Source organism: Aricia agestis, chromosome 13, assembly GCF_905147365.1.
Source record: "Aricia agestis chromosome 13, ilAriAges1.1, whole genome shotgun sequence".
NCBI lineage: Eukaryota > Metazoa > Arthropoda > Insecta > Lepidoptera > Lycaenidae > Aricia > Aricia agestis.
Genome location: NC_056418.1, coordinates 8,494,106 through 8,509,614, shown reverse-complemented (window position 1 = coordinate 8,509,614; position 15,509 = coordinate 8,494,106). Strand labels below are relative to the sequence as shown.

The following is a 15,509-nucleotide window of genomic DNA, read 5'->3' as shown; positions in this document are numbered from 1 at the left end:
TTAGTGGGTTAACCTCGAGAGGGAGTCCCACATACCCCCACCCCTTCCCCCGAGGGGGTGGCAGATACGTAATGTATGGGAAATACTCCTCAACAAAAAAAAAAGGTCCTTACATAATATGAAATTGGCGTTTTGTATGGGAGGAATATAAGTATAAAGTCGATTTTTTTGTATTAAAGTAATAATATTATATTTAATTAATCAAAGTATGTAGGTACGTTATCGATGCATTTTTGCCATCTGGGTAGTTCGTAGATCCCTTTACGAAGAAAAACCGGAGGGACGAGACTCAATAAATTCTTTGAATCATGCGGTTTGGACGGCAGTCCACTCTGATGTGGCAACATCAGAGTTGAATTTTTTTCCTTGTAGGAACTATTATCCAAATTCGGAAAAAAATGGTAATCTGTTGGAGCAAGATCCGGGGAGTACGGTGGATGTCGCAGACATTCTAATTGCAGCTCCTCCAGTTTTGCGGCCGTCTGTTGTGCAGTGTCTAGCGTTGTCCTGAAGCAGCAGTGGCCTAGAGCGATTGACCAGCCTTGGTTGTTTAGCAGCTAGTTCTTCCATCATGGTTTGCAGTTGCTTACAATAGATATCTACCGTAACCGTTTCGCCAGATTTTAGAAAGCTGTAGTAAACGACACCGGCACTAGTCCACCAAACACTCACAAGTAACTTTTTCTGCGTCAATGTTCGCTTAGGGCAGGATTTGGCTGATTCTCCAGGGGACAGCCATTGCGACGAACGCTTCCGATTTAAATCGTAAAGGATCCATTTTTCATCACAAGTAATGATCCGATTTAAAATCCATTCGTTATTGTGTCGGTTGAGCAATGTAACGCAGCAGTCGACTCATGTTTTCTGGTTTGCTTCACTCAATTCATGAGGTACCCACCTTTCAAGTTTTTTTATCTTCCCAATTTGCTTCAAGTGGATTGAAGCAGTTAAAGTTAAAGATAATCCGTACGCTGCCGATTCAGCGGAAGTACTGTGAAAAAATTATCCGTTTGATGCGACACGTCCGAAACCCGAAAGAAATTAGTAACTTGATAAAATTTTAGGGGGTTGTTAAAGAAGGTAAAATAACTTACCGTGTGATTTTGCAGCGTTCTGGGGTGTACGGAAAGGGTAGAAAAGGGGTGAAAAAGGTTTTTTGTTAATAACATTTCGTAAAAAATTTGTAACACGCTGCAAATTTGGAATTAGGTTGTTCTTACCGTTTTCTAACGTGTATTAAATTTGCAGCGTTTTGCAACATACGGAACATTTCTTATTATTAAAAAACAATAAAATTTGTTAATAACAAGGGTAAAAAATGTAGTAACACGCTGCAAATTTATAATTAAGTTGTTTTTACCGTTTTCTAACGTATACCAAATTTACAGCAATTTGCAACAAAATGAACATTGTTCATTATTAAAAAACAATGAAATTCGTTAATAACAAGGGTAAAAAAAATTAGTAACACGCTGCAAATTTATAATTAAGTTGTTCTTACCGTTTTGTAACGTGTATTAATTTTGCAGCTTTTTGCAACGAACGGAACATTGTTATTTACTATATGAACAAATATTTCATTTAGTATTGATGGTAAAAAAGTAAGTGAAGAGTTTATCAGTATTTCTATCTGAAAAAGAACAACTTAATTCTAAATTTACACCGAGTTACTAATTTTTTTTACCCCTTAAATCAATGAGTTTCTAAAATACTTAGTAACATAGAATATCATTGCCTTAAATTAACAAATTTTATTGTTTTTTAATAATAAACAATGTTCCGTATGTTGCAAAACGCTGCAAATTTAATACACGTTACAAAACGATAAGAACAACCTAATTCCAAATTTGCAGCGTGTTACAAATTTTTTACACAATGTTATTAACAAAAAACCTTTTTCACCCCTTTTTTTCAACCCTTTCCGTACAACCCAGAACGCTGCAAAATCACACGGTAAGTTATTTACCTTCTTTAACAAACCCTTAAAAGTTTATCAAGTTACTAATAATTTCTTTCGGGTTTTGGCTTTAATGACTGGCCTATGATACTGACCTGTGGCCGCTTACCTTTAGGCGGTCGTCAATACTGGGGGCCTACCACCAATTCTACTAAGCGACACCGTTTGACAGATAAGCAATAATTACTTTAACGTCAAGCTAGTGATCTTAAAAAAGTTGATATTTCACAGCGGATTTAACAATATTTTTGCATTTTTTACTGTTTTTTAGTAAAATTATTTTTTAAAAGTGAGTACGGTAATATTATTGTAATCTTACAATAAAGTTTTCTGGAAACATGATCGTTTTAGGAAAGGTCGTGGTAGGTCCCCTGCAAGCGTCATACACTGTCAACGGCTGCCGTCGGCTGCCGTCGACTGCCGTCAACTGCCGCTGACACGTGCCGTCAACTTCCGTCGACTGCCGCCGACACGTGCCGTTGACTACAGCCGACACGTGCCGTTCGTCTGTAAGAAGCCTTAAATGTATTTGCATTTGTTTTAAAGATAACTCTAACATAAAAAATCCCCACGAAGTTACGCGGAGAATAATTTTTGAAGAACTACCTACTCAAAAACGTCATTTTTGACAGATCTCCTTTACCAGCAGCGCCCGTTGTTCATTTAAAGCCTTGTCGAACCATAAAGTTAATATACCTAGTAGGTCATAATATTATAATAACTTTATGTGTCGAACTGTATAATATAAACAATATTCTGTGCATGCCGCATGGTTCTGTCATTTGTCATTTGTCAAGTGTCACCTGTCAAAGAGGATAGAAACTACATCACCTGTGTTGTGTTTATATACTTTGTTTGTTCGAAGTTTTTTCTGGTTTTCTCGAATGTAAGTACTGTTTTTTTATTGGTACATAGTTTATTTTACTCATTATAAGTATTTTTAGCAGATACTGAAAGAAATACATCGTAATAACTTATAGATTTCACTTGAAAAAATTGGTTTCTATGCACTGTTTCTATGGGACTGATTCAGACGTGATTTTCTTACTTTGTTTGTAAATAAATGAAGTAAAAAACCTAAATAAGTAAATATAACTCGTCTACAAAACTATTCATCGTCGTATTATGCCTAATTTTAGTAAAATAACCAAAATCAATTTGACGTACAATGCATTCAAAACGGCGTCCCGCCGGCGCACATACGGCAAAATGGCCAATTTAGAAGGTCAAAAATAGATTTTTCTACTTTAATGTAAGGTTTAAAATTGCTTGTATTCTTCAAGTCAGGTAGTTGCTCCATCGCACTGACCTTAAAACCCTTTGTTACTTAACAACAAAATAACAAAAGCGCATGAGGCCCTGACAGGTAAGCGTTGTGCAGCTGCAGTGTAAGGCTATTTGCCTGGAAAATCCTATAACATTAAGACATGATATTTTTGTTCACCTCGGCCAAAAATCTAAATATTAATTATGGAGATGGAAGCCACAGGTGACAGGTATGTTTAATAAATAACACTACATATATATTATTCTTACCTTAAACCCGTGTTAATAATATATAATTATTTCATTCCTGTATTCCTCGATAAATGGGCTATCCAACAGTAAAAGAATTTTTCAAATCGGACCAGTAGTTCCTAAGATTAGCGCGTTCAAACAAACAAACAAACAAACTCTTCCCAATTATAATATTAGTATAGATAATAAAATCGTAGGAAAGTCAATGCTGTACATTGAATATTTCTGTACAATAAATAATACTTGGGACGTGATCTACTATACTAATGCGGACGAAGTCGACTGCAACAGCTAGTTAATTATTATATAGTGGGACCACAAAACTCAACAAGAGGGAGGACAAAGTTTTAGAAAATTAGCTAAAGCGGTTATATTGATCAATCGTTCGACAAAGCCTGATATACAATACATTACAATAGGGAACCATACATTTTCTGGGAAGAATAATATCCTGTGTGCTTTCTCAAGACTCAAAATATCTCCGTAGGGAAGGCCCTTAATTACATTTTGTTAAAATAAGCACATAATATATATGTCGCAGCCGACTGGTTTAAATAGTCGTTCAATCAAACAGCTAGCCCTTTGACTGAACAACGCCATTAAATCACACGTCTAGCTTTTATATTGAATATTTTAGTCGCTCAAAACGTTCAACACTACAGCTGATTCAAAAGCCGCCGTCTAATTGAAGTAGTTCAGCGCGCACCGCTGCGGCGCTAGGTGCGTTTTATTTACAATATGGCGTCAACTAGCAGGTGTTTGTTGGTGTTTGTGGTTGTTTTTCGGAAAGAAAGTAGTTAATAAAAATTACAATTAGTGTTATTATAGAGACAAAAATTGTGGAGGCACATACGAGTGAATTAAAATGTCAACAAATATTCGAGGAGAAATTACGGGATTATGAAATGGATGGACGCAGCTCCATTCAAACAAAAACAAACACAATCCAGAAAGTCCAAAAGTTGGTTAGGTTAGGTTAGAACTTAGACCATTCTATATATATATATATATATATATATATATATATATATATATATATTGCGTTTATTGATTTGTAACCCCCGACAAAAAAGAGGGGTGTTATAAGTTTGACGTGTCTGTCTGTCTGTCTGTCTCTGTTTGTCTGTGTGTGTATCTGTCCGTGGCATCGTAGCATCCAAACGGGTAGACCGATTTTGATCTTGTTTTTTTTGTTTGAAAGCTGACATGATCGAGAGTGTTCTTAGCTATAATTCATCATCATCAGCCTGCTCAGTGCTGGACAATCAGGGTTTATCTGGTTCATGAAAGGCCGTTAGCAACTTGTAGTCGTTTGATGGGTTTTATAATTCATTCTAGTTGTAAATATATAATATACGTATACACATAATAATAGAAAGTTGACCTGGTGTTGCAGCATCACCTGGTAATTAATAGGATATCCAACTCCTCGCCAACTTAGAGCAGAGGTTTCGTGTTTGGGCTCATTTTGATTGCGACAACCAGTAAGAAGTAGATAAACACTAAATATTTACATGCTGCTGCTGCAGCATCGTATGAACCCAAAGTGGAGGTTTCATGTTTGGGCTCATATTAACGGCCTCATCGAAAAGGACATTGATAAATGGTAATCATGAGAATATGATTCTGTTGATAGGAATTAATATTCTGCACTATAACCAACACAAGTTTAAAAAGTATGAAATAAAATTAAATTAAGAAATTTAAAAAAACCCCCGCCAAACAACTTTAAAAAGTAATGAAATAATATTTACTGCCTTCAAGTTCAAATAATTCCTAACTTGTGTAAAGTAATATTTTAGTCCATAATTGTTGTCAAGGTGTGTCGGGGGACCGCCAAGGAAACTACAACCTACAACCGCCAAGTCGCTGCACCTGATTATCTCGATTCAGTTCGCTGTGAATACTGATCCTTAAACTATAATGTTATGAGAAATCAAACATCTACACATTTAGCGGTCCCCCGACACACCTTGACATCAATTATGGACTAAAATATTACTTTACACAAGTTAGGAATTATTTGAACTTAAAGGCAGTAAATATTATTTCATTACTTTTTAAAGTTGTTTGGCGGGGGTTTTTTTAAATTTTGAATTTAATTTTATTCTTTTTTGTTTTATTATAAAGCATGTCAAACTGGCGCGGCGATCAGGATCCCCCTGTGGCACCTGAAGATTTCCTCGAGCTCGTATATGAAGATGAGGTCGAGATTTCTTATGAAGAGGGTGAATCCGATGGATCAGAGATGATTGAAACGGACCTGGAAGACGAGGTTGGTTAAACCTATTTTTGTTTATTTTTTGCTTTGGGTGGCAGTTTTTTGCATGGACGTTTCTCTTCGTGTTTTAGTTTGAAACTTGCAACACGAGGGCTAGCAGTCCACCCTCGCGCCATCCACCGCCAGAACTCTTTGAAGTGATAATGGTTTTATGGTGTCACTTTAAAACCTTCCCTGGACTTCCAGGATTGTTTTAAGACCAACATTAGCCAAATCGGTTCAGCTGTTATCGAGTTATAGCGTTACTAACACAATTGAAAATCCATTTTTATATGTATAGACTAGTGAGTAGCGACCCGTCCCGCCTTCGCACGGGTATAAAATATATTAAAGCCGATGTCACTCACTGAAGAAATGATTAAAATTGATTCAGTAGTTTTGATTTATATTCATTACTACCCGTGGCCCGACTTAGTACTGCCGCAAAAGTCGTCCCGCAATTTTTAAATCTATAATAGGTATCTTCGAAAATATTAATTTAAATCATAATATGCTGTAAAGGGCCATATAAATCTATATTAAATCAATAATGTATTTACTTAAAGTATTTAATTGAATAAGGATTATTGACCATTATTTGAAGTTAAAAGTAAATGACCAAAAAAAATTATTGTGGGATATCCATAAGTGATAGACAATAGACATATACAGGGTGTAACAAAAATAAGTGATAATACTTTAGGGTGTGTACGTGTTCCTTGTAGAGAGTTCACTGTGAAAGTAGCAGCGCTGAAAGACCAAAAAATTTTTTCACTTTTGTATGGGCAAGGGTCCGAGCGTCACGAGTTTCCCCATACAAAAGTGAAAAAAATTTTTGGTCTTTCAGCGCTGCTACTTTCACAGTGAACTCTCTACAAGGAACACGTACACACCCTAAAGTATTATCACTTATTTTTGTTATACCCTGTATAATCGCGGAGTTTTCTGTAGACCTTTTCATTGTGTACAATTATACTTAGCACATTATTTTAATAAATCTTGTAGGGTTCAGCCTGCGTTTGCAATGTAAGCGGAAAGAAATGTAATTATTTACGACATCACATTAGAAACCCCAATTAACTGTATTTTTCCACTATTTAATGAATGTTTTTATACTCATCACTCTATCTATTAAAGAAAACCGCATCAAAATCCGTTGCGTAGTTTTAAAGATTAAAGGGAACAAAGGGACATGAGGGAAAAAAAATCGGCCAAGTGCGAGTCGGGCTCGCGCACGAAGGGTTCCGTACAGTTAAGAGGATACCACAGCGGCTAGAGAAATGAAAAAAAAGTACGTGTAATATCTATAGCTGTCTCCCTTACCTCAAGCCTATACCGCAGAACGCGATAGAGACAACTGCAGAAAATCCAGAAAATCAACGATTCGTTGTCCCCTGATTCCTTCTCCAAAACTTAACCGATTTAAGTACTTTTTTCATTAAAGATTAAAAAAAGGCTTGAGCTGTGTTCCTATGTTTTGCTTTTTTTGTATAATCTATCCAAATCTGTTTTCTGGACGTTTGAACACAGTGGAAAATCTGGCCATTTTTTTGGGTTTTTGAACGTTTATATCTTATTTAATAATTAAATTATGAAAAAAAAGAAAACATAGGGACATTGTATTAGTGGCCGTTGATATTCAGGAAAAAAATTATAACTCTACTAGCATTATCCAGGGAGGAAACAGGGGACAACGTTTGTATGGAAAAAATGGCGGTGTGGAATCCTCTTAAAGAGCGAAAGTAGGGAAAAATCGTGTTTTTGTATGGGAGCCTCCCTTAATTATTTATTTTAATTTTATTAATACCTATTGAAGTACACATATAATTGAGGATTTTGTGAAAATTTCAAGTGTCTACATGTTTTTGAGATACAGCCTGGAGACAGACAGACAGACGGACAGACATCGAAGTCTCAGTAATAGGGTCCCGTTTTTACCCTTTGGGTACGGAACCCTAAAAAGCGACTTTGTTTTATAATATTATGTAGTGATGTGGCTATAAATAGTTATAAAACTCATGGGTTACAGTGTATAAATTATGCTTTTTATGTTGGCCTAGGGTGAAGATAGCGATGGAGATATCTCACTGGAGGCTCCACTACACTTCACGTCCCCAGAGCGCCGCGAGAGGCTGTCGCGAATGGTATGCATTGGTTAATTTGTTAGGTTTACGATAGTGATATATAGGATTTCTTCATTATTTTTTTTTTGTCAGCACGACCCAACAATGCCTCCACGACGAGCGATGTCCCGCGATAGGTCACGTTCGCCATTGTCGTTTTCGTCAGAATCGTAAGTGTGCTATTGTATGTTGTTCGCGAATAATTTATACTAGTTATTAGTGTATAAATCAATTCTAAATTTTTTTTGCTTCCATAGTGCCACTATCACGGGCGACCAGAGCGCCAGACCAGAGGACCTGGTTCTGCTGTATGGTGCGCCCCTCGACGACCAGACACCGAGCGATGAGTTTTTTGCCCCGGATACCCACCCATTGTATGAAATAGGAGAGCATGAAAGAGATAGAGGAACCAGTGGGAGAAGGGGTGGTCGAAGGGGAGTCAGGGGTGTGCGAGGACAGAGTGCACGCGGGGGTAGGTATCCGAACCGGGCCCATAGAGGAGGACGACAGTGGGCGTTGGGACAGCCACTCCGTGAAATATGGCTACACGATGACGACGTTCCTCCTGAATTGCTTAGATTGGCGATGGATGTATTGAGGAGTCGACAGAGGAGATTGCAAGGTGATGCCGTGGTCGATAGGACTGAACGAGAAGGGGTCGCTAGCGAGAGCGAAGATGAGGATGAATTTGTCGACGCCAGGGATGGAGCCGATGCCCTCTATAGACTGGAACGCCAGAACCTTGACTTTGAATGGTATCCTATGGATACCTATCAAGGTCAAGAACAAAATTTTCAGCCAAAGCGTACTGGTTCGGTTTGGTATTTCGATTCAGCCTATGACGCTTTTCGTTCCTATTGGAGCGATGAGGTCTTAGGTTTAATAGTGGCCGAAACGAACCTTCATGCTTCAAAAATTTCTTCTGCTGCATTCCAGGCTGAATGGGTCCCCACAAATTTGCACGAAATTTTATGCCTCTTTTCGTTCTGGATGATGTTGGGGATCGTCAGAATGCCAACTGCTACTAGTTGTTTTTCTGTCGATCCTCTCTTGAAAACGGAAGTTTTCAGACGCATCTTTACACGAAGACGGTATGAAATGTTAAATAGAGCGTTACATTTTGTAGATTCCGACCCCGTTATGGATAACAAAAATCCCTCCAACACTGGCGCCAGAAGCTTTGACCGATTACACCGTTTGAAACCAATATTAACACATTTAAATTCAGCTTTTCAATCAAATTATATTTTAAGTAAAGACATTTGTATAGATGAAAGCCTTACACTTTGGAAAGGCAGATTGAATTTCAAACAGTATAATCGGAACAAAGCATCTAAGTTTGGGATCAAAACGTTCGAGCTTTGTGAGAGCACCACCGGTTACCTGTGGTCGTTCATTGTGTACACCGGTAAGCAGTCCGCAACAGATCTGAAGCAGTCGCCCGGAGTGCTTAAAAGCATAGCTGTTGTAAAAAAGCTCATCGGTCCCTTACTAAACAAAGGGTATAGATTGTTTATGGACAATTGGTACAATTCCCCCCTATTAGCTAGATTTCTGAAACTCAATGGTACGGACTGCGTTGGTACGTTGAGATCTTCCCATCGCGACGTTCCCATTGTAATAAGTAAGGCTCCTCTTAATAGGGGAGAGTACATCGCCAGACATTCAGGCGATGTCACTGTATTATCATGGCAAGACAAGAAACGAGTAACCATGGTTTCCACTTGTCATGGAGCATCTACAGCCTTGCCTACGGTCTCTTCTAGACCATCATCTCGGGCAGTACCCTTTAAACCACAAGTGGTGCTGGACTACAATAAATACATGAGGGGTTTAGACATGAAAGATCAGATGTTGGAGCCTTATTTATTAGAAAGGAAACGTTGCAAAAAATGGTACATGAAGCTTTTTAAACACCTTCTCAATGTATCCATTCTCAACTCTCGCATTCTTGTAGAATCATCTACTCATAAACACCATGATCATTTGGCTTATCGCCTTCAACTTGTAGATACCATCCTTTCAAAACATCTATTACATTGTCCGGAAAGCCGTAAACGTACTGCGTCTAGCAGTAGATCTACGCACGATCAACCCGATAGATTTATCCTCTCTACACATTGGCCTGTGTTATTGGATTCAACAGTGAGGACCTCAACAGGCCGGAAAATCAGGAAGCGTTGCTTTGTTTGCCTGAAAAATGGCAAAAAAAATCAACAAACCTCACACTGTTGCGAATCCTGTCGCGTGCCATTGTGTGTAGAGGATTGCTTTAAAGCTTATCACACATCACCATAATACCAATTATTCATAAACAACTACGGCGTGAAAAAGCGGCGTAAGAAACTCGCACAATTTTAAAACCCGGCGAGAAGAACCGGCGTAAGAAACTCACATTCGCATAATATTGTGATTGGTATTGTATGAAAACAGAGTGGAAGGTTAGAATGATTGTGTAATTCTTGTACATAGTTCAGATGTGCATGTATAATATGTGTCACATTTTTTTTACAAAATTTCTAATCTAATGGTGGCCATACACCATCCTTTCTATCGTCCAATCGGCATGACGCTTCCGATTGGATCAGTTAGAACTAACCGTGTGTGGGAGTGGATTGGCATGAGTCATGCCATAGGAAGGATGGTGTATGGCCAGCATAAAGGCATCAGGCATTATCTTTAGACAATGTGTGCGCAGTGCGTGTGTGTTGTCTTTGCAACATTCGTAAAAGATGCCACGGTTTTGCTGTAAGGGCTAATATCTAAGTATTTTTTACCGTAGTACATAACCCTTTAACTTTTGACACTTTTCGTCGTTTTCGATTATCAACTTCGACTTTTATTTTAACCACAGTATATCGTAAACTATGTAATATATATTTCCCGCTGTAACTTACTTTTTTTTTCTATTAAGTTATGTATTAATAAGTAAATAAGTACTTATTTTGTTTATAATGTAAAATGGAAAATGGACATTTGCAAGCGAAATGCTTACGTAAATGCTATAAAAATATATAATAAACTGCCTAATCGATTTAAGGAATTACCTTTAACTGCCTTTAAAAGAGAGATATGCAAATGGTTGCTAAAACATTGTTTTTATTGTTTAAATGAATACATGTCTCATGCGTCAGAGCCAATGTAATGTACCAGAAATTTATTTATTATAATATAACTTAAGACTTCCATTTTGACTTTCGCATTTTACTATTACTAACACTAAATTATATTTAATTAATTAACTTTCTGACATTACCTTGACATTGTTACACTAATTTTGATAAAATAATAAGCACTTAATTGAATCCTATCGTATTTTGTAATTACTTATTATAGTTCAGTAGCTGATATTTTCGATGTTCAATTGCACGCCATTTGTATGGCAGAATGTATAAGAACAATATATTAATTAATGTTAAGACCTATGTAACACTACATTCTTGCAATAAAAATATTCTATTCTATTCTATAATTTGTGTTGTAAATACATTCATATATTGTTGTATAAAATTATATTTTTATTCAAAAGAGTAAATTATTCAAAAGAGTGTGTGAAACATGCAAATATACAGGGTGTAACAAAAATAAGTGATAATACTTTAGGGTGTGTACGTGTTCCTTATAGAGAGTTCACTGTGAAAGTAGTAGTGCTGAAAGACCAAAAATTTTTTTCATTTTTGTATGGGGAAACTCGTGACGCTCGGGCCCTTGCCCATACATAAGTGAAAAAAAAATCGTCTTCCAGAGCTGCTACTTTCACATTGAACTCTCTACAAGGAACACGTACACACCCTCAAGTATTATCACTTATTTTTGTTACACACTGTATATAAGTTTATCCAATGATCAAAATCAAAATCTGCTGTCAAAATTTGCCAACAGATTCTGGTAGACCTTTCGACGGAATCGACTTCTCTGATAGTATACCTATTACCTAAGTCGATTCCTAGATTTCCTAGGCAGATGGCGGACCACTGTAACTTGGTCGCGTTATGTTAAACCCATCGCTTCGCCATTAGCTGTCATGTGATCGTCGATCGGTCATCGACTATCACATGACAGCTAACATCGAAATGACATACGCCGACCAAATGACGTAGGTCCGTCAACTGCCTAGAAATCAATTTCCACGATGATACATACTTTGGTACGGCAGTGTTAATAATTTTACTATGAAGTTACAGTCCACGGACAAAGTTATAGGAAAGAGTTAAAAACAATTCAGAGTTTAAGCCCGGCCGCACATTATCCAAATTTCTGATAAGACAAATTCGGACGCCCCGCCCCGCTCATACATTTTGACACGTAAGAAATTCTGATAGTGTGCGGGGTCTACAACAAAATGTATAAACAGAGTGCGTTCCGGTGGGCGTCCGAATTTTTCTGATCAGAAATTTCGGAAAATGTGCGGCCGGGCTTAAATTCAAAATTGAATAACTTTCAACAAGAGGCGCATTCCATTAAGCGTTAAAAACGATCAAAACGCTCAAAATAGGAGGCATTTTGAACGTTTTGGTCGTTTTTCACGCTAAATGGAACGCGGGGATAGACAGAACAGTTTCTTAAAAAATGCACGCCATTAAAAATTTGTATACCTAGCATAATGTAAGAACTATACATAATTAATGTTAAGACCTTTGAAACGTCGTATAATAAATTACAAATTCGTGCGATAAAGATACTCTATTCCGTTCTAACTTCTAAGCCATGCAGATTATTAAGTAACCAAGTAAATGCTTATAATATTACATTGGTATTCTTAACTTCAACATATTATAATTATTCTTAACTTCAACATATTATTCTTAACTTTAACATGTTTAAGAATATACCTCAAAATTACAGAGGTCTGAGTGACTTTCTAGGCGGGAGAAGCCACAAATCATAATTTTATAAAGCAAGGTCGAAAAGTAAAATATTATTTTTGATTATAAGTAACTTTGTGCTTTATCCCCTAAGTTTAAGCTGCATTATAATAAAATGTAAGACAGTTTAAGCATTTAAACGTTCTGATTATGTAGAAAGCAATTAAATTTATCATAATAGCTACGTTTGATGGTTGGGTGATTAATATGATAATTGGCCGTAGTAGTACATACTTACTAGTATAATATTTTTTAACAAAAATTAAGTTAGTTTATATGTTTTAAAATATTGCTAGAGAGGCTATAGTAAGTGGTTTAAACTTACAAGAAACTTACATACTAAAGATACCATCAAGGTTAAAAGTAGGTTTGAATTGAATAGACTTAATAATATAATTTAATAAGTATTGTGTTTTCATCCATATTTTTGAACACAACAAAAAAAAACTAAATTAAAATTATGGGTCTACCTAAATCTGATGGCAAAAAGTGAGAAAATAAATTGACGGCTGATTCTGTGTGTGAAATATGCAAATACATGGGCGTACCGCGTACCCAGTACCATACAACAAAACGTATTTTTTTGGCCTTTTTAGGGTTCCGTACCCAAAGGGTAAAAACGGGACCCTATTACTAAGACTTCGTCGTCTGTCCGTCTGTCTGTCTCCAAGCTGTATCGCAAGAACCGCTATAGCTAGACTTCTGAAATTTTCACAAATTGTGTATATCTGTTGCCGCTATAACAACAAATACTCAAAACAAAATAAAATTAATATTTAAGGGGGGCTCCCATACAACAAACGTGATTTTTTCGGCCTTTTTCGCTCTAAGTACATCAATAATAGCAAGAGTTAGGCACTTGAATTTTTCACACATTATTTTGTTATAGCTATGTGTACCTACTTTAATATTTAATAATAATATTAAAATAAAATTTAAATTTAAGGGACCAGAATGGGTCTAGATAATATGTAGACCACAAATCACAATGTATTAATATCACTTTATTTTGTACACCCTGTATAACTTACTTTATTGCGAGTTATCTGATTTATGAAAACGCTCACTAGTCACTACAATATATTGTACTTAATATTATGCATAGATAAATAATCTATCTTAATGATATTACGTTTATTTTTCATTTTTATCAATTATAACGACGGACGGAAACAGATTCACAGCAAAAATACTAAATAGTGCATTGACATTTGATACAAGCACATTATTTAAAGAGCTTGAGATACAATTTTTAGTTCCAAAACTAAAAAATATATTGAGTGTTTTCGATTGTAATATGGCTGGTCTCTGATTGTAATACAGAAATCTTTGGTTAACCAAAATAGCGAAATACAAAATTCCTGTAATTTTGTATAGAGATACTTTGAGTCCCGGGAAAGGACATAAAATATGTTGTACCTATAGCCCCCCTTAAATATTTATTTTATTTTGTTTTCGGTATTTGTTATTATAGCGGCAACAGAATACAGATATACAAAATCTGTGTAAATTTCAGAAGTCTAGCAGCTGTAGTGGTTCTTGAGATACAGCGTCAGCGTGAAGCGTCCATAGATATTATTATTATTATTATTATAACTAGATATTTGACCGAGCTTTGCTCGGTATTCGATAAATCACGAATAAAATGACATTTTCTAAAAATTATTAATTGCTAGATCGATTTATCGCCCCCGAAACCCCCTATATACTAAATTTCATAAAAATCGTTGGAGCCGATTCCGAGATTCCAATTATATAAATTATATTTAGGTACCTATAATAGTAGTACCTACTATCGAATCCTGCAAGTATTTTTTTTTATTAAAAATATTTTCAAGTATGACGTAAGTTATGGTAACTTTATGCCGATAGGCGCGAACGGCAATGACCCGGCCGAATTTCATTTTTGATTAAAAAAAACTTCACAAATCTGAGATAGAATCATTTTACTGCGGGAAAACAACCATTAAAAGTTCACGCAGTAAGTATATTATTTCAAGTACAGTAAGTATTGAGTATGGATATTAGTATCGATTACTAACAATGCTTGTAGCCTGTATAAGTATATACTTAACTTATACACGTCACGCGCGGACCGATGGAACTCTACAGTATTTTATCATTCACTAGATGTCCCGCGCGGCTTCGCCCGCGTAAATTAGGAATTTTACAGAAACCGTACATTTTCCCATAAAAAATATTTTCCCCGTTTTTCCCGCATTTTCCTGAGTTTCTTCGGTCGTATTAGTCTTAGCGTGATAATATATTATATAATATAGCCTATACTTAGTCAAACTATTTTTAGAAATAAAATAAAGATTTTTTTTTAATTATCGCTTGACAAACTCGAGTCTCGATCTAAAAGACTATGAAATGGTATAATATGGTAGTGATGATGATGATGATGATGATGAATGTAATATGCATAGTAGCATATGGTTCCTGTTCTTAAAACAACGCCGAAACTCCCAAACTTGTATCTATAAAGAATCAGGAGTTCTCTCAGCACCTTCCGAACCACGGTATACCAGGTATATCTCGGTGCAAAATCTTACTTGTTGGTAGCATATGCTTAGAATACTTCTCACGAAACCGAAGTCACCACACGTTTCCCTATAAGTTTTGAGGAGTTCCCTCGATTACTTATGGATCCTTCATCAGATCACCACTTTTGTGAATATAAAAATCGGGTAACATACGGCGGAGTAATCGTTGAATATAAGAAAACGAACATAACACCTCCCCCATTTTGAAAGTCGGTTAAAATTGTAGCCTATGTGTTATTC

The 15,509-nt window shown here is 36.3% G+C and overlaps 1 long non-coding RNA gene across 1 annotated transcript; it reads left to right on the top strand.

Moving 5' to 3' along the window:
* The first annotated feature begins 2,804 nt into the window (after positions 1-2,804).
* Positions 2,805-5,843, top strand: LOC121733270. Its single transcript, XR_006036537.1, has 3 exons — positions 2,805-2,843; positions 5,606-5,750; positions 5,828-5,843. It is a non-coding gene; the product is annotated as an uncharacterized LOC121733270 (long non-coding RNA).
* The last annotated feature ends 9,666 nt before the right edge of the window (positions 5,844-15,509 follow it).